The sequence below is a fragment of the Corvus brachyrhynchos genome, unplaced genomic scaffold (assembly GCF_000691975.1).
Source record: "Corvus brachyrhynchos isolate BGI_N302 unplaced genomic scaffold, ASM69197v1 scaffold83, whole genome shotgun sequence".
In the NCBI taxonomy this organism is placed as follows: Eukaryota; Metazoa; Chordata; class Aves; order Passeriformes; family Corvidae; genus Corvus; species Corvus brachyrhynchos.
The window spans coordinates 6,070,023-6,090,073 of record NW_008238464.1 but is presented as its reverse complement, the minus strand read 5'-3'; the positions used below and the strand labels follow the sequence as shown (position 1 = coordinate 6,090,073).

Sequence of the window (20,051 nt, the reverse complement as noted above, 5' to 3'; positions counted from 1 at the left end):
GAAGTTACACATGAAAATAGGATCAGTGGAAGTATTTGGCAAGATCTGCCATAACTTGTGCTACTCTATGATCCGTCTATGATTTTATAGTTCACCTGACACCCACAGTCAAACTTCATTAAAGTACAAGTCATACCACTTCTTGTCAAGTATTTTTCTACTCTCTGTCTCTTGCAATTGAAAACTTTTTACTAGTGACATGTATGCTCTAACAGCAGGAAAAAGTGAGAATCTTTTTTACATAAGGACATTCTTTACCAATCCAAACTGAAAAAAGAATTTATCTGAATCAGTCTTTCCACTGGCCTGACTGATGGAAATTGCTCTGACTCTGGTGGCTCAGGCAGTTCTCATGAATGAAAGAAAAGGAGAATTCCCTTTCTTTTCTCTGGAAGAAGACAACAGCTGTATCACCAGCAAGCACTTGTCAGCTTTCTTTGCTAACCAAGAGAATAATCCTGAAAATAAGCCATATAAGGTTAGTAAATCAAGGCAGTGACAAGTTCTTTATTTTACATATATTTATATTGATTTCTCTTTTCTGTCAGGAAGAACAATTTAAAAAACAGACTTCTAAATGAGATGGGGAAAAAAAAGAGAAAAACAGATGAAACAAGAATGTGTGAAAAGTAAGATGAAGGAAAAAGAAAGAGATCATGTTCATCATGGAAAGCAAAAGAACAACTAGAACAACACAGAGTTCCAGAAATAGCATTATTCCAGTAGTCTCCTGTGAAAGCAATTTAGGAAGTAGCAAAGAATTCTTACTCCCTCTTGGATAATGATGGCATTTGGAAATTTTACTTTCCTCAGTCTTCTTGCTTTGCCCTCATTCTGAAAGTCAGTCCTTTCCTGGCATGGTGAACCAGCAGAACAGGGGTCACAAGCCCATTTTGTGATTGCAACCCTATGCATCAGCGTATTTTGAATTCTGTAGTTTACGTTAAAATACTGCTGTCCCTATGCAGACGATAACTCCCACATCAAAATAATGGAGTTGTGAAGGTACTAACCTTTTCAACTATGCAGCTAAACTTAGCAAAACCTGTAACAGAGCTCTAGAATTAGCTGGAGTGCCTTGGACAATTAAGTGGAAGGATTCATATAGTTTACAATACTAGGGGGTTAAGTATTCTGTAAGAGTGTCGATATTAAAGACACTATGTCTTCAGCGTAGTGAAAAAAACTGTGAAGCAAAATGACATAAAAGCCATTCCCTTGTAATTCCCAACAAAATTCCTTTGAGATTATAACAGCTAGTAAAGAAGAAGCCTAACTGGGAAAATTACTGTAAGCCAGCAACAGTAGCATAACTAATTGGTCTGATTACAATTTGGACTTTTTTCCCCATGACAATTTTCATCTAAGTATCCAAGGTCTCTCCAGCAAGGACCCAGTTAGCTGACAGCAAATACTTCAGAGTGAGGATTTTGGAAAATCTTCAGAGGCTCTGAAGACCCTGAGCCACTTGCCATGAATGAAGGAGAATTCTTAGAAGACCAATGCCCTCCCACTGCAGCAACACTTTCTTCTTTACTCATGATTTATGCAATTTTTGGGTCTGTTACAGTAATTCCATACACAGAGTGAAAATATTGAAAATACATAAAATTTGTTTCTAGCTTCCCTTTTAATAGGATTTAGCAGCTTGAAACAAGGAGAAAGCCCCACATGACTGATCAACTCTTTGCATGTTATAATCTACCACTCTGTTACACCACCATTGATCTATGGTTCAGGGGGCACACATTTCTGTTCTGAGGCATATATTCTGTATTGCTTATTTTTAATTACACTTCTTCAAAAGAAAATGTGTATTAAAATCACAAATTATCTTAGCATAATCAAGCAGGGTAGCAGCAATTCTCTCAGAAGGGTTATCAGTTGAAAACAAGACTTAAACCAGTATCAGCTCTTCCTTTATTTAACACAGAATTTCAGCTGCAGTCATGTTGGAGGCTGCACTTGGATATGCTTTCTAGGGTATTTTCTCCTTTCTCATTTGCAATATGGATCAATAGATAATGTTTGAAATGCTAACGATGAAAGCTTATTTTCTGAAAGACAGAAATTCTAACACACAAGACCATGACTTTTTAGTACTGAACTAAGAGTAGAAATACCATCTCCCATAACGACCACCTCACAGTACTTCAGTGACTGCCACACAACTGCCAACTCCTGACTTCAGAAAACCAGAAGTTTCCCAGGGCAGGATCCCCAAACTCACCAAACCAGAGAGAAAAGCTTCACCATACCTAGGTGCCTGGGTCAAGAAGGTAAAAGGATTCTTGTTTGCCCAAAGCCATAGTGGGACTGGTCCAATGTGCTGCAGCAACACACATCCTAGAGTGCACTGACTATGTCCAGACCCCATGTGGAGGGGGTGACCACCATGCAGTGGTCAAACACAGAGCTCCTTGGCTGCATGGAGGTTATCCCAAGCCACCAGCCACGATGGGAAAGTGCCAAGACAGACAAACTCAGCTTCTGTTGTGCACCTCTGTTACAGCAATCACATTGGGCAGGCACATATCATCTGTTTGTTTCAACAGCAGATCATTTCTAAAAGAAAGATTATGAACCCTTTAAACAAGAGCCAGAAAGTAATTTAATGAACCAAAACTTCCTTCACTATCAGAAGGAAGGTGACAACTTGGCTTTAGTAGCAATTCTATTTTTCAATGAAAATGTCCTATGCCCTTATGGACCCTGGAAGTCCCCTGCTTCATGTGGTTCTAGGTTGGATCATCAGGGCACACTGTAAGGGGACAGCTATCCTTAACAAGTTACATCACTGAACCCAAAAATTTCTTATTTCCTTTTCTTCTTTAAAAGCTTCAGTTTGGGATAATAATAACCTAAAACACTTGACCAAATGCCGCCTCCCTTATAATTAAGTAGAAATCTTACTCTCTTCAAATCCCTGGCTCCAAAGTTAAAACACTTTGCTACTGAAGCACTGGAATGATTACAGACTAAATACTTGAAACAAAAGAGAACTAAAGTACCACTTATAAAAAAGAATGTTAAGAGTTACAGGAAATATTAATCTCAGGGTCAAGTTCTGCTTTCATTTTCACTACTGTAAATCCAAGCTAGCAGCCTTATCTTCACTGCAATTGCTATGGATATTATAGCCTTACATTAAGAAACCATGTCCAAAAAACCCTCATTAACTCATTTTGAAGTTTTAAACACATCTGGACTGAGATTAACTACCAGCTCCCTGCCATGGGAAACAAAAGGTCACTCTTCCCCTTTAACTCCAATCCTTGTGCCTTTTTTTTTTTTTTTTTTTTTTTGAAAGGAGAATAGTTTTCCAGTGGGTTAATTGGTTGAATCAGTTCATTGAAGATGAATTTAAGACTAAGCAAGGAAGGAAGGAAGAAGTAAAGACACATATTCCTTTGGTAAATTAGAAAAACATTTACTCACTGCCTGGCAGTATTCAACACCGAAATAGCTCTCCTAAGGGTCAATAGAAACACATGAAATCCACTAAAATGGCTGCAACTCAATAATCCATGTTAGTTACCATGGAAAAGTTATGAGTATAGACACAATAAAGGTTTGTCCAAGTTAAGAATGACTAATCTGGTATTCACACACATACACCCCTTTAAACTGGACAAACACCAAGTATGAGTGTATTTATTTTATTACTTCTTCATATTTACCACAATAAAAGGAATATTACTTAAATATTCCCAATTTTTTTAAACAGAATTGTTATGATTTCAGGATAAAAACTATTCACCTGGATTTCCAGGCCCTGAATTAAAGCAAGAACAGTGAGTTGAAACCATATTGCCTGCAGTTTAAAAAAATTGAGTCAGGCCTTCTAAAAATGTTGCACTTGTATTATTGCAGTAAAAGTTGTGAAAATTAAATATGAATTGTGATTATTTTTAGTTGCTTTCTAGTTACAGAACATGCAGAGTTTGTGTTTCCAAGTTTTCCTTTTCTTCTTGCAGAGAAACCTTCATTTGAAGTTTTCAGTTGATGCAGCAGCAGGAACATGAAAAAAAAAGAGAGATACCACTAAAGTTGTGATAAAACTGTAACAGTGAGGATCTTTTAGATTAGATACCAGGAAAAAATTCTTTACTGTGAGGGTGGTGAGGCACTGGAACAGCTTGCCTAGAGAAATTCTGGATGTCCCATCCCTGGAAGTGTTTACAGCCAGGTTGGATGGAGCTCAGAGCAACTTGGTCGAGTGAACAGTGTCCCTGTCCACAGCAGGGGAGTTAGAACTAGACAATCTTTAAGGTCCCTCTCAACTCAAACCATTCTATGATTCTATGATTCTATGATTTTGTTCCTAATTCTATGATCTTTGCTCCTTTCCAACACTCATGTTTGACTCCATTCCAACTTCACTGAAGTCACCTCAACTGGTCTATGTTTTAAATGTGTTTCTAAAAATAAATGGTAATGTTTATTTAAGAAGGGATGTAGGATTTAACTTGCACGTATTGAAAAATTACATCAGCACAAAAGAAGAGCAAAAAAAGCATCAGTGTCACACAGCAACAAGTAGAGGTTACCAGGACAGAGTACAGCATGATAATTCATTTAAATCTGTGGTTAGATCTGCCCCTTCAGTATTGAAATAGTTTCATCCCACCATACAGCCTGCTGTGAAGGATGGAAACAATACCTTCACCTCAGAGCTGAAGAACTCTGGCATAAAGATTACTGTCACATTAATCAGAGGGTCATATTTGCACCTGACACCATTCTCACTATTTGCATTTCAAGACAAGCCAACTAGGTCACCAAGCAAATGAGCTCAGGTATAAGAAAAATTTAAACTATTCTCTTAAGTATAGCAGTTATTCCGCAGTCCTCAGCCACTACCATAAATTCAAGCACATTTACTTAAGCCTGGACACAGGTAACCACAGAGTCAGAGGTCCAGGTTCACAAGTCAGTGAGAGGTTGATGCCCGAAATATCATGTGGGGATGTCACTTCCTTGCCAACAAGAGGTGCAGATATTCTTTTGCTCTTCTACAGCTGAAAAGCCAGAGTGAAGAAACATACGAACCACAATGTGTGGAAGCACTAGAGTTTGTTGGGCAACAGGAAGACACTGTGTAATTCGTCATCCCGAAGTTCTGTTACTGCTCTCCAATTTACAAGCTCATTTCTACTGGGACTTTGGGAACAGTAACTATTAAACCATACCTGGGGGAAGATATGGCACATCAGGAGAAAGAATATTCCCATGGTGGGAAACAAAGAGCATACAGGAAGGAAAGTGGAGATGTGATGGTTGATGTGCTACTGTGTCAGAGGGGCAGGTAATGAAAAACACCCATGCCTGCTGTTGTTCCAGCCGTCAAACATCGTTCCTAGCTGGAGCAGCCAAAGAAAAGTTAAATGAGGAAGGAAAGCTGAAATGGAACATCCTGGTCACCTCCACATCCGGCATCATCCTCTGTTTCCTTGTTAACCAAATATAACCGAGATTTGTTTCACTCCCATATTTTCTTTCAAATCAGCAGATTCTTTATTTTTTTAATTAAAGCAAAGCTTTTTAGAGCTGTAGGAAAACACACAAGCTCAAGCACAAGCATAATGGTTGCAATCTATATGTGTACGTAGAAGTGATACACTACCACTTCCTAGCAATTCCCCTGTCTGAAAAAAAGAGCAAAAGGAGTTAACACTACAAAAACCATAGGGAAGTAATAATTTTCTTATATATTTAAATAATGCTGAAATATTTCTTCAGCCTGTAGAAGCTTGACATTTATATGCACTGTTAAAGGAATAGAAGAGAATCCTTCTTTGGTATGAACAGAGGTGCAACTTGTGAAGTGAATCACAGCTACCTTTCTGCAGTGTTTTCTTTCAGTATTTTTTGAGATGGTTAATAACCAGACAAAAGGAATTCAGCCACAAATGAGAAAGATTTTTTTGCTCTTTCTTACCTATTTCTTTGTTGCTCATGACCAACAGAAAATTAATTTTACATTCTGCATCAACCAGCAAATTTTGAGTCTCATTTGAATTTTAAAACTCACAGTTCTCTTCATGAATTAAATATGGCATCTAGTAATACAATCACTACAGTAAGGCTGGAATTTTAGTTCCAATAATACACTGATTAAACTATGCCCTCAGGAGTTTCAGCTTTCAGCATGACAAAGGTTGCTTTGATTATCCCACGCTGGCATTATCTATGTATAAGGGCTCAAGTACAGTGCCATGATTTGGGAGGCATGTGGAATCGTGCCTGTCATGTATAACCTATACACATACACACAAATTAAATCCCATTGAGCTGGATTCCCCAGTGCCTCCCTGGAGCTCAGCTGGCATAGCTGCACTGAAAATTGGTCCCATTCTCAGGAGACAGACAATCACTTCTTGCCTCTGCCTTCCCGCCCCCGTCCTCCAGCTGTCCCTCCTGGGGCTGCTTGCTGCTTCATTTGTGCACTGCCAGCACTTTATTGCGGGAACTGCGGCCTTCAAATTGCTCCTGCCACTTCATTAACACCATCAGAAACAGAAGCATTTGCTGAACAGCATAATATTGATAATTGGTTTAATTTGGTATCACCATCTCTGCCAGGCTTCCATGCAACAGAAGAATGCAGAGCAAACCTGCCCAAGCTCTTTTAACAGCCTACATGGCACAAGTTTCATTTCACTTCTAGGCTCCTTAGCTTGAAGCTCAGCACAAATTAAAATATATATTTACAGGTTACAGTTATATGTATGTGCAAGAAAGCACAGCCTTAACCAGGCATAGCTTGCATCTCCCAGAGGACAACACAGCTTGGATTTTGGGCCAGCTGGTACATAGCAAATGGAGGGCAGTTGTAGCCTGGCCATACTCACATAAATAAGTGTGAAAACACACGAGGAAAGACACCCAAAGAGGGTATAAACCCTCAGGAAATGCTGGTTACCCACTAGTCACAGTCCCTGCAGCTTTTCTATTTTCTGTCTTTTGCAGTAGTTCAATCTCTCCTTTGCTACATATGTTCTCACAGCCCTGAAAGCCAGCTTCGCATGTGAAGTTAAAGTGCAAATTACTTCATCTTTGCTGCTGCAAATACGAATAACTGTGTTTTGCAGTACCGATACATCCTGTATCACACTTCTAGAACATACTAGCAGTCACCAGCTACAGCATTTCAGTATCACACCTACATCCTAGGCTAGACACAATGTGACTGATAGATTAAACAACACAAAAAGGCACACAGATTGGCAGACAGATGAGTTGGCAGACACGCAGTGAGGATGCAGACCACCTGACTGGTTCAAACTCACTGTCAATGAAGATACACGTGGAGGCAGCTCTCTGTGCACTGGATTGTGTTAGGACATCAGCTGAAGTGAGTCTTACTGTGAAAAATCAAAGCGAAATTTGCAAACTTTGATGACATCAGCTAAAGAAGGTATAAAACACAGATCACATTATAATGCTAGTCACAAAAACTCGCAAAAGTTTGCAAATCCTCAGATATGGGGGGAAAAAAATATTCACCTTTGCTGGAAAAATCAGAGAAACAAAATTCCAGCCAATGGGTGCAAGTGCATAGAGCTAGTCTGGACTTGAATCAAGATTGATTTCAAGTATGTTAGAGATCCAATCTGAATGTTTTGCAGGAGTTTCAGGCTTTTATTTTGTAAGCTGAAGGCAAGAGCCCATCTCCTCTAGGCTGAGTGCAACTAATAACAGTTGTAAAATGGTTCTGGCTGCCTGACAGGGCATACTTTCATCCTCTGACCTTTCTGAGAAAAAGACCAAGGTTGGCAGAGATATAGTGGCACATTTTTTCCATCATATAATATATTATCCTGATGCAACTAATCACTACAGTGTAAACACAATTTTATTTTTATGATTTCTCAGACTGATAAATACTTTCTGCTATTGAGTTTATAAATATATAGAGTTTTTTAAAATCTCATTTTTAATTCATAGTTCTTATAAAAAGAAGAATAGTTTGAATGCTATGTTACCTCCAATACCAAAGATAGACATTAGAGTTCGACATACTTGGTCTCCATGTTCTGTGCAATGAATACTCTCAATACAAAATACATGGCTTACATACCAAACCAACCAGGAAGTGGGGGGAAAAAAATGTCACCAACTTGGGAGTTTAAATTATGTGCCAAAATAAAATATCCTGTTTACAAAGGCACTTGGCATTTTCAGACAGAAAGCAAATAAAAAACCCGAGCCTTCTTTTGTTGTCTCAGTATGGTTCTCTATCTGAATTAGATAATCAAATTTGAATAAAGATATTTGCCTCCAATTTAAAAGTGGTGTTCATCTGACCACACTTGTAATGGCAAACAGCTCAAGCCACTAAAATCAAAGGGCAGGCTAATTGTATTAGGCTGAAACATGCAAAGGGCTTGACTTTACAAGCCCTTCATATATAGAACTCTGCCTGTCTATAGGATCAGAGCCTTACACGGGGATCTGAGACCTTCCTAGTCCTTTCAGTTCTATTTCTCATGCTTGAACAGCTAGGTTGCCATCTGGCATAGGCTTGCAGCAGCTGCACAAGATAAACTTGAGCAAAACATATTGGCACAGGAGTGATTAACAATTAGAGGAAGCAAGTATTGCACACTAATTTGTCTAAACAAATGCTTGTGTGGAGCCCACACCTCTGAGTACATCATTCACCACCTTTTCAGCTGCAGACTTTATTCTTCAACCTTAGTGGCCTGGAGAATGCTTCATCCAAATCACTGCTCCCAAGTATATTTTGGGCTAAACTTCTATGATTAAAGTTTTCCTCTTAAACCATGAATGCTCCAGTATAAATATATATACGTATATGTGTGTGTGTGTATATATGTGCATGTGTGTGTATATATATATATATATATACATATGCATATAAAATTAAAAGCTCTTTTGATAAGTTCAGTAGAATTCCTGGATTGTTTTAATTTACTTGAATTTCTTAGTACTTTCAAAGCTGCCCCCCAATAAGCACTCTGATTAACCTGAAATACAATTTGACCCAACTATGCAACTGAAGATATAAACTTATTTTTACAGAAGATAACAATAACCAGTTCACAAGTTGGCAAAGGTATTTAATGGCTTTAGAAAGACTGGAAAATTACTAGTATTGTCATATTGTTCACAAAAGTAACTGGGATCTTTGCAGATCTTTTCACGTGTGTCTTGGAACACGTGCTGAGCAAATTTCTCATCTAGACACACAGAATAATTTTTAGGGTGGAAAGGATCTCAAAGATCATAAAGTGCAATCACAAGTCACAACCACACTGCCAATTCCACCACTAAACCATATCCCCAAGTACCACATCTACATGTCTTTTGAATACCTCCAGGGATGGTGACTCCAGCACTTCCCTGGGCAGCCTGATCCAATGCTTGTCAATGCTTTCTATGAAGAAATGTTTTCTAATATTCAGTGTAAACTTCCCCACAACTGGAGGCCATTTTGTTTTGTCCTACTGTTTGTTATTAGAAGAAGAAATCAACCCCCACCTGGCTACAACCTCCTTTCAGGTAGTTGTAAAGAGAGTAAGGTCCTCCCTCAGCCTCCTTGTCTCCAGGCTAACCCTCAGCTGCTGCTCATAACATTTGTGCTCCTGACCCTTCACCAGCTCCCTTGCCCTTCTCTGGACACTCTCCAGCACCAGTGGAAACTTTCTCATAGTGAGGGGCCCAGAACTGAGCACATGATTTGAAGTGTACTCACCAGTGCTGAATACAGGGGGACAATCACTGCCCTGGTCCTGCTGGTCACACTGTTGCTGATCCAGGCCAGGTTGCCATTGGCCTTCTTGGCCACCTGGGCACAGCTGTCTCATATTCAGCTGCTGCCAACCAGCACCCCCAGGTCCTTTTCCACTGGGCAGTTTTCCAGCCACTCTGTCCCCTTGCCTGTAGTGCTGCAGGGGGTTGCTGGGATCCAAGCGCAGGACTCAGCTTGTTGAGCCTCATATAATTGGCCTTGGCCCATCCAGCCTGTTCAGATCCCTCTGCAGGAACTTCCTATCCTCCAGCAGATCAACACTCCCACCCAACTTGGTGTCTCCTGTTGAGGGTGGACTCTGTCCCCTCATCCAGATCATTGATAACAATATTGAACAGATCTTTATATGAACAGGAAAAGACAGTTTTCTCTTTACATCACAGAAGTATGTGCTTTCTAAGCTCCAGATAAGGAATTTTTATCCCATGGAAGTGAAATGCATAGCTTCTTTAAAGTCCAGCTACTTGTGACTTGCTTGCAGAAAGTGAGCATATTAATCTGACTGTGGCAAATGTGTGAAGTTCTAGAAAGTGGTTTTCAAATCCTCAGTTTCTGCAAGGCCAGAAAATTCAATTTACTTGAGTCCAGTAGGACTGAAAGCTCAAGACACTGGACTGCGTTCATTCAGAAGAGAGCAAAGGCTGTTTAGATTTGAGAGACTGGACAGGAAGATAGAGAAAGCTGCCCCATGCATATGGTTTTGTGTTTAGACAGGACAGTTCTGCTCCTTTCTTCTTTTCATCACCTCTCACCCTCCTGCTTTGGGCATTAAACTAGAACAACTTCACACATGAAGTGACCATTACCTGTGATTCTTGTGCAGAGCAACCTTGCTCTGTACATACAATGAAACCATTCTCACAGGTACATCAGGTTCTACTCACATGTGAAAACTGATGGATTTTGGACAGTTGGAGTTACCATGCTTAGAACAAATATATGTCCTTGAGCAGTAAGCCTGGACTACCTTGAACAGGCACAAGGCCTAATGCCCATCCACAGTCAACATCCCAAGCGCAGTAATCACAAGTTTCTACTGCACTGTTGAGCAGTAACATAAGCAAGCATGTTAGCTGTGTCTGCATCCTGGGCATCCAAGCAATTTATGCTGCCTGTAGAAAATGCTGCAGAAGTGCTGTGGGTCAGGGTCTCCCTTCTAACAATGAACACAAGAAAACACAGCATCTCTGAACACGTCTTGCCTTCCAGACCTTTGTGCCAGATTGTGATAACCCCAGTGTCACCTAAAGATCAGTGAGATCCTCTTTTCTAAGCCACAGTCCCTTCCTACTAGCTGCTGCCAGGCAGGAGGAGTGGAAACAGAACTGCACGCAGAAACTGGCTCTGTGGCAGCTGGGAGATTTCCTCCTCCAGGGGAATTACTTACTGGTCATTTTCAAGCCAAATTCAATCTCCTACATCAACTGGAAAATGAAATCTGATAAACTTGAGAAAGTTGATGATGAGAGACAGAGCCTAATACCTCTCTGAAAGTCACTTCCCAGGTGCACCCGTTCTCCCTCCAGCCATAACATTTGGGATCTATAAGATCTCCAAGCAGGTTTTGATCAAGGTCCAGGTAGATATGTACATGCCAAGAGGTCAGCTGAATGCTGTCCAACCAAGAAGTCAACAGGTGTTGGCTTTGCCAGAACCAAAGGGAAGCATCACACATGCCAAAGGTGAGTCAGTCAGCAAAAATTGTAACATTTAACATAAAAACACACCAAGGCTAGTTTGCTGTGCTTCCAAAAGAGTGCATTGGTCTAGAGACTGGAACAATCAATGCAGCAGTTAGAGAAAAAAAAAACCCTCTTAATACTCTTGCCAAACCAACAGAAATGCCACTTACATTCTTAACAGTTAACATCCAAATAACTGATCACATTTCATCACGAAGAAACATGTTGCTACTGCCTGAGGCAAGCACAGAATCTACTAAGGAACCAAATGGGAACAAATGAGATATTAAGCCTGAACTTGACAAGCAACATTCCAGTTCCTACCATATTTTTTTTTTTTGGGGGGGGGGGTATGTTAGGAGGACAGATTATTCTATGGAATTTGTTACTTTCCTGTGAATTGCATCTAACTGTAGAAAAGTGCAACCTGGAAAATCAGGACATGATTTATCTCTCTGGCCTTTGAAGGACAGGTGGGGTGCTCTTGGTTAATATACTGAGGAATGCAGCTCAGGGTCTCTCTTGATTTTATTTTATTTATGTTTTTTAGTAGAGAGGGATGAGCGCATATGTGTACACGTGCATATTTCCTTGCAAGTATTGGGAGCTAGGATAAATTAAGAAATACCCTATGCAGAAATTAAATGAAGCAGTTTTAAAAGGGTGTTAACACAATGATCATGAGACCTGCTTAGACAGAATACGTTGTAGAAGAGCATGGTACTTATTTCAGCCCAGGAAAAATTTTGCCTGTGGCACAAGCTCTTTTGTTATCAATATCACTAGTGAAATATGCTGACATTTTCTTCACCAGCCCATTGTCAGACTAATAAAACAACCTAAAACATTCCTACGGTACAGGCCAGCCACCACAGCTACAGCAGTATTACTTCTCTGTTGGCTAAAAGCCATGAAAAAGTATCCTCAGCTTCTGTGAGCACAGTAATTTAAATTTCTAAGGCATTACAGACCAGACCAAACTCATCACACTTATCTCTTGCTAGTTAGAAGGTCCCTGGGCACTTTTTCTATCTCCTTCCTACCTATAGTGAGAGCTCTGTGTATTCTCCCTCCTCCTTGTCGTTTTTATTTCTTCCAACAGTGACAGTCTTTCCTTTCTGCAGATAAGTAATTCAGTGTTAACACATAAAATTCTGAACACAGGTGAGTTAAGGGTCCTATGGGTCATCCAGCAGAGCCAGGTTTTTCTCTGCAGACATTTGAGGAAGTGGTTGAAGCTGTGACTGCCTTTTGTTTCCAGTTGCTTATGCCTGAACCATTACTGTTCTGCTCACTGATGCCTAAAGCATTTCCTAAAATATTTGCATTGATTAGACATAGCTTTTAAAAAGTAATGTATCCAAGCTGACAGACAGATGATAATAATTTTGTGGCCTCACAACCTTGACCAGCAAAAAAACCAGAGGCATCATAGCAAACCCTTGCTATAATTAGCTTGCCACAGTTTCAACTTTCATCCTAGCAACAACGATAGATTACACACTTTGGGGCAGGGCTCATTTTCCCCCCTTGTTTATTTAATTTTCAGTTTGAAGATCTCTAAATCAGAAAAAACCCAGCAGTTCAGCACTCAAGGTTGCAAAATGCTGGGACCACTTGAAGTTTCCCATGTCAGCATTTCCACAACGTGCCATTCCTTCATCCTCTCTGGTGCTGAACAGGAACAGAACAGACAGGAGGAAAACACTGTTTAAGAGCCACTTGGCTGACACATGCAGCAAACACAGACTCTTCATTTTATAAGCAGACCATTGAATTTCGTGTGTAAAATACACTCAGCTGACCTTTGCCTGAATTTATCACTGGGACACCAGCAACCCACCTACTCCACACCAGTGGTCCTGGAGCAGAGGAGAAGTGGCTGCACTGTAAAGAAGCAAAGGCTGTGCCTCCTGCTAGGTCCTTCCTTCCTTCCTCCACACTCCTCAAGTACATGAGCCAAAAGGAACCATGCTGGAAGAGATGCTTTCTATCTAGGGTTGCAGCTTCCCCTGCAGTAAGCCTTGATCACATAATATGATATTTCTCAGGTAAGATGTATAACCCAAGAGTCGTGCCCTCACATTACAAGCTCGTGCCTGCAGCTTCACACACATAGAACAAGATGAACATAATAAAGACTATAGACAGTTTTCTAATTTCCCATACAACTCAGGACAAAGACTTGAGGCTGATACATCCCTTGTCTCTCATTAAGCCAAAACCCAAGAGGATTTTCAAACTTATTTTCAAACAATTTTTAAACTTACAGTATGTGTAAAGAATTCATTAACTGCTGATAAAAAATAAAATATCCAAGGAATGGACCTCTGTCTGCTTAGCCATGCTGAACAGAAGCTAAGGGCACCGGTTCTGCAAGAGGCATCCTCAACCCCTGTGACTAATGTGACTCAGTGTCACCTCAGATATTGTGGAGTGGTTGGTGTTTGGTTCCATGAATCAAGACTAGGGCATTTATCTCAGTTTTCTCATAACAAAAAAGCCCTAAAACTACTTGTAAGATCATTGCACACTGTGAGAAATGAGCACTGAAGAGTGCAAAACACAAGTTCCACCTTTATAAAGATTGCTGACGACAAATCAGAAGATATTCTCCCCCCTAGCTGAATCTTGGTATCCATTTATTTATCTTCTTTCTGGATGAGATGAAATAGCCAGACAAATTAAACATGGCCAAGTCCTGGAATGGTCAACATACCGGCTTATACAGGCTCAGTTTGCAAATAAACTGACTGCCCCAAGACTCATTGTAATCCAGTTTAACAGTGACCCCTACTGTTGTTCGGCAGCATCTCTGCTTTTTCTTGGGTGTTGGGCAAAAAAAGATCAAATAAACCGTGATAAAACGAACCTACTTTTATACTACATGGCCGTATCAGTGCTCAGCCTCTGCTGCGGATGAGTGGAATGTACCTCAGTCAAAGCAGAGAGGCGGCAATATGTTTTATTGAGGTAAGGTAATAATTTGACAGAGTTCAATAAATTCCATGGAATTTAACAGTTGTTTAACAAGGTTCAGTAAGTTTGATGGCAAGGCTCACCTTATTAGTTCATGCATAGAAGAAAAAGGGGGGGAGGGGAAAAGGGGGACGGGAGGGGAGGAGGAGAAGAGGAGGGGGAGAGAGGGAGGGGAGGGAAGGGGAAAAGGGAGGTGGAGAATAAAAGAAAAAAGGAAAAAGAAAAAAGAAAGAAGAAAAAAGAAAAAAGGAAAAAAGAAAAAAGAAAAAGCGAAAAAGAAGAAAGGAAAAGGAAAAGGAAAAGGAAAAGGAAAAGGAAAAGGAAAAGGAAAAGGAAAAGGCGAAGAGGAAGAGGAAGAGGGAGAGGGGAGGAGAGAAGAGAAGAGAAGAGAAGAGAAGAGAAGAGACGAGACGAGACGAGACGAGACGAGACGAGACGAGACGAGACGATAAGAGAAGAGAAGAGAAGAGAAGAGAAGAGAAGAGAAGAGAAGAGAAGAGAAGAGAAGAGAAGAGAAGAGAAGAGAGAAGAGAAAAGAGAAGTGTTTAATCCTGCAGTAACTATTGAAAGCTTTAAAAACCTCTTAAACTCCCAGTGTCATTTTCTGCTTAGAATAAGAGTCGAGTTGTAATTTTTCACTTTTCTAAAAAACAGCAGAAATTCGCCCACACACAAACCCTCAGCTGATTCGAAACTTTTACAGTAACACTAGAGGGCAGGAGAGCAGCTTTTAAACCCAAGTCTTGCAATTTCAACTTCATCTGGCTAAAGATGTGCTGAGGAACGCCCCTTTCGTAAGGGAACAAAATAGAAATGAGGTATTTCTCTTCTTATAGACTACTTAAATCTGCTAAAAGTATCATTATTTTTATTACCACATAGTAGAACAAGCAAGGTAGTGCCAATTTGAGCTAAAGACATTAGTTTGCAATGAAATATCCTTTCATGAACACTCTTTAAACATAAGCCAGCATCCCTCCATTAATTTCACTTATGCAATCTTTACTGGCAGATTTAGTTAATGTTTTTTTAGGCTTCTCCTCCTCCAGAAAAAAATTTTTACAGACTGTTTTATATATCTCAGTCAGTTGTAAAATTCTTCAGATTCACTGAGCTACCCTCCCCATCCATATGCTGAGGACCATCAGGTTCTGCTCTCACAACTAATTTCCTTGGTAGTCAAGGGGAACAACCTCTTCTGGGTCAAAACTGTTTCTGACTGCTGTACAAAGAAGATGTGAGAATTAGTGTCTGTGAACATAGTATTTCACAGAATCTCAGCATGGCTGAGGCTTGCAGGCATCCCTGTAGGCCATTGGGTCCAACCCCCAGATCAGACAGGGCCACTGGGAGCTGTATGCCCAGGACCATGTCCAGATGACTTTTGAATATCTCCAGGGACAGGGACTCCACAACACCCTGGGCAGCCTGTTCCAGTGCTTGGTTACCCTCGCAGGGAAAAAGTGTTCTCTGATGATCAGATGGACCCTTTGGAGGTTTAGGCTGTGCCCATTGCCTCTGCTTAGCATTGCCCCACTGGGCACCAGTGACCACAGTATTTATTTATAAGATGCAGAATCGTGCATAACTATTTGTCACACCGGAGCATTTTAAAATGTGCAATCTGGCACTAAAACAAAGGAACCAAAACCAGTCTGGAACCTCAGATTAGGAACTTCTGCAGTAGCCAATGCTGTTGTAAAATGGGAGTGCATAGGAACCCCCTGAACAAGTCACAAGCTCAATAATCAGTCATGGGAAAAAGCATGCTCAAGTCTCACTCCTAAACAACACAAGTGTCTAGGGATGTAAAATAAAGAGGGGATTCACACCATGAGCACATATCTGTCAAAATGCAAATGTGATTATGCAAAATACCAAAAGCACCTGCAAGAACAGTCATCGTGATCTATCTAATACCTAGATAGCATGAGAGATTTTGTCTACTTGTCGTGGGAACATGTTCCTTTTTTTTTTTTTTTTTGCTAAAAAGTTTCCATGAAATGGTGAAGTGCTTCTCTGACACGCATGCTGATGAAACGGCAATGACAGGAGTTAAAAAGCAGCTGCAACAGCAGTGATAGGAGATAAAAGACAACCTTTAGAGGGTAATGTCAGAGACAACAATAAACATGGGGATGGGGAAAAAAAGCAAGCAAAATGTATCCCAAAGATGTTACAAAACTGCTTTTCAAGGAAATCAAAAGTATACATATTTTAGCTACTTTCTGTTTCACATAGATTGTTTCTTATGCAGCCATTGATTAAATTTCTTTATGGAATTGAAGGATACAAGTGCCAATCTATAACATCTCAGTATGAGAAAGCTGCATCTGTCTGGTACAGTGACCTGAGAAAAGTAAAAGTTGTTCTCCTGATATGATTGTTTCAAACATTATAGCTTAGTAATAGGATAATCCAAGCCCATATTTCTTTAAAAAGAACTGCCAACAAAGTAGATTTCATGTTAGCTAATCAGAAAACATGTCATGGATTTCCTTGTCCATGCTGGTGATGAACTACAGTGGTGAGCAGTTCTCTTCACAGTTAAAGGAAATGAGTAGGAAACTGTAGAGGTGCTCAAGCTTCAGTCCGTGCAAGATGTGCTGAGTCTCATAGGCAACAAAGTGATCACAGCACTCACTACTTCACTGTCCCAAAGTCTAGAGAGCAAACTCTTAACCAAGCAGGCACATCAGCAGACTAGTCCCATACAGATGTCACAAATACTCTACAGCAACTGAGATCATACTTAAATATAACTACACTCCTACATGTGGAGAAAATTCCTTGAGGCCCTAGGGTAGACTCCATTACAACAATACATTTAGATAACTGTGAGATAGGTGCTTAAGGTCTCCTTCTAGTCAGTAGAAATCTAATTAACACAAACAACGGAGTCCAGAGAGCCAGTCAACTCCCCCTAATGCAGACAGGTATGCTTGGTCAGCCATATTATTGATATTGCTCCACTGACAACAGAAACTTTCAGGAAAATGACAAAATCTAGAGCAATGGCAAAGCAAGCCCTGAGCACATCACCTGCCACCCAGTACATCTAGCTCAGCTCACCACCTCTGGCTACATAGATACCACAAGTCTTCCCAACAGAAATCTAAGGAAAATAAGACATCTTAAAAGATGTCTTATTTTAAAGAAAATCTTAATGAAGCAGAAAATAACTCTAAGAGCTAAGTCTTACTTCTGCACATCCTCATACAATTTCTTTAAACATACATAGAGGAGCCTAACTGTAGTCAGTTAACATAGCTTTGTAAAAGTCACCTTTTGTGATGCAAATATTTATGTATTTCTCAGTGTTAAAATTTATCCTGCAGGAGTTACATTTTATTGTGATCAACGTGAAGAAGCAAAGGAAAATTGTGCTTTCTTCATTTCCTTAAAACAGACTTCTCTTTTTTTGATTCCTGAGCAAGAAAGATGAAACATCCTTAAGTTCACCCTAGGCACCTCTGCTAGCCACAATGGAGTAGTACTGCATGAAGGAGAGAAACCAGCATAGAAGAGGCCATTTCCCTAAAATTTATCTTTTGAAAAAAGCAAAGCCAAATGTGATCATGGTTGTTTTGATACAATCAATGGGATTCACTCATCACCACAGCAAGGAGTAAAAACCTGCTGCAGAGAACAAATACCAAGATTCTTTGCTTTACAGCAATAGGTTTGCATCATCTAAATAACCACAGGACAAAGAGTGTTCTACGAGCAGCAAACCCACAAAGGCTGTTTTTTATCGACTGACTCATGTAGCCTTCAAATTATTTGCCAAGCCCCAGATTCTCTTCCTCCATAGTAGCTCTAGTCCCTGTCCTCCCATGTCCTTGAAGCCTTCTGACAAAATCTCCAATGGCAATCCTGAGCCATACACCTCCTCACTGGACTGCTGCCAGGCCAAATGGAGCAGGTAACTTCTTAGTTGGAGCTGTAGCCTTTCTTGAGGGAAAAGGGGTGCTAGTCTGTCCACGTCTCTCTCATGTTGACAGTGACTTCCACAAAACTTGCAGAAACTAACTCTGCAGTTGGAGACCTGTCAAACTTTCTTGACAGTGACTAATGGCATGAAAGATGTTTGGAAGAGGCAGGCCTGATTTACAGCAGTTGTGTAAGCCAAGCTAAAATAAGAAGAGGAAATTTAAATAAAGACCTCACTTTAATTGCAGATTGTGTTTTTGACAGCTCGTGCAGTTCATAGTGAGCAATCAAGTAATAGATCAGGTACAGAAATGTCATGCTAATAAGCCTAGAAGAGATGACACAACTTCTGTATGAAAAGGCAAGAATTCTGTAACAGAACTGAAGAATGCTGGTAGGACACAAGATAAAGCCAACTGCATTGCTTTTCATCCTTCTCCTCTTCCACGCATGCCACAGATATTCTCAGTTGATCAAGTTCAGTCCATTTCCCCATTCATCTTTTTTAGACCCACTGAAAATCAAAATAATACCTTTTTCCAAGTCCAGCCATGCTGCAGGCAGCTGAGGGAGAGTCACACCCCATGGGAGCAATTCAGATATTCTGCCTCTGTAAAGTGGGAATTGCCAAGGGCTGCCCCTTGGTAGGTCTGCAGTACTTGTACACAACATTGGAAACAGAAGCCCGCATGGGTTTGGGGTGGCAGGGATGAAGAAGAAAAACTTCAGAATGAGGGCAGTAGAAAGTCACTAACTTTTTCCACTTACCTGAACAAAACAGCTGAGTTAGGGGCCATCTCTGAAACCTTCCCAGAAAGACTGACACCCGCTCCTGGGCTATTTCAGAAGGAACTTCTCCCACTTCAACACACATCTCGGTTTCAGAGACCTCACTTCAGTTACAGTACTCAAGCCAGAAACGAGGACACTTTTCCAATATCAAAGAAGACTTTTTTCATGTACAAACTGAAAGCAAACACACTCACTTTTACTTGATCAGGTTTATCTGGTCTGGTGGAAGGTCACCCTACCTGTGGCAGGGAGGTTGGAACTAGACAGTCTTAAAAGTGCTCTCCAACCTGAACTGTTCTGTGATTTTATGAAACATGCAAAAGCATCAAACTGACTCAGAAACAGTAATTTAAAAGCAGCAGGAAGAAACTATGTGGTAGCACCAGCACATATCATGTCTACAGGTATTTTTAGAACAAAAGAAAGAAGATATCTAAAAGGAGATAAAAACATAGGAACTTCCACAAAGTGAGGAAGTCTTAATATGACTGTGGAGCTCTCCACTTCCTCTCAAGATTTAAGATACTTGAGTGCAAATTTGTAAATCAGTTCATTTTAACTGACTCTCTGTACCCTCACCACTGTTAAAAGTACTATTAAGCAAAGCAGTAGGTATATCAACACCACTTAACCATTAGTTTTGTTCTCTACTGGTTTTGAATCTGAAAGAGAAACTTACGTATTATTTGAAACTACATAACATTCAAAATTTCCCCTAAAATTGTTCACACCTAAAATAATTTTTAAGCCTCAATCACCAGTTCACAAAGATCTTGCTGTTCACAACATGATGTGTCAGCCCCATCTATTTGCCCACGTGCCTACATAACTCCCAGTGAAGGAGCAAAACTATGGAGTCTGTCCATAAGGGTGCTTTCTTTGAATGA

The 20,051-nt window shown here is 40.3% G+C and overlaps 1 protein-coding gene across 2 annotated transcripts in view; it reads right to left on the bottom strand.

The window, feature by feature from the left end:
* RASA3 (RAS p21 protein activator 3) overlaps positions 1-20,051 on the bottom strand; it is a 175,235-nt gene that overhangs the window by 154,810 nt on the left and 374 nt on the right. The gene's annotated exons all lie outside the window — the stretch shown is intronic.